This window comes from Tympanuchus pallidicinctus, unplaced genomic scaffold (genome assembly GCF_026119805.1).
Source record: "Tympanuchus pallidicinctus isolate F22 unplaced genomic scaffold, pur_lepc_1.0 scaffold12, whole genome shotgun sequence".
Lineage (NCBI taxonomy): Eukaryota > Metazoa > Chordata > Aves > Galliformes > Phasianidae > Tympanuchus > Tympanuchus pallidicinctus.
The window spans coordinates 16254738-16255154 of record NW_026294637.1 but is presented as its reverse complement, the minus strand read 5'-3'; positions in this window follow the sequence as shown (position 1 = coordinate 16255154).

The following is a 417-nucleotide window of genomic DNA, read 5'->3' as shown; positions in this document are numbered from 1 at the left end:
CGGGACGGGACTGGACGGCCTCGCGCCTGTGGGGCTCCGCGCCGGGGCGCGCGGCTGCGAAGCCGCCTCGAGCTCGCGCCACCGCTTCACCGCACAGCGCCGAGCGAGGCGGTGCGGAACGAGCTGCCGCCATCGCGTATGGAGCGCGCCGCCTGCTGGCGCCACGGCCCGCTGTGAGCAGAGAGTGGGGCGGCGCGCGGGCCGCGCTGGAGCGGTCAGTCATAAAATGGTGGGGGGCGGAGGCGACCGTAACGCTCCCAGCCCCGCCGCGGGCTGCCTGCCCCCAGCACAGCGCCTTGGGCATCCCAGGGGTGCGGCACGCCGTGCCTTCGGGCAGCAGAGCCATTTTGCACTTTGCAAAACACGCCTAACCACGCGACTGTGGGAAACTACTTACAAACAGTTTAAGACACGTGC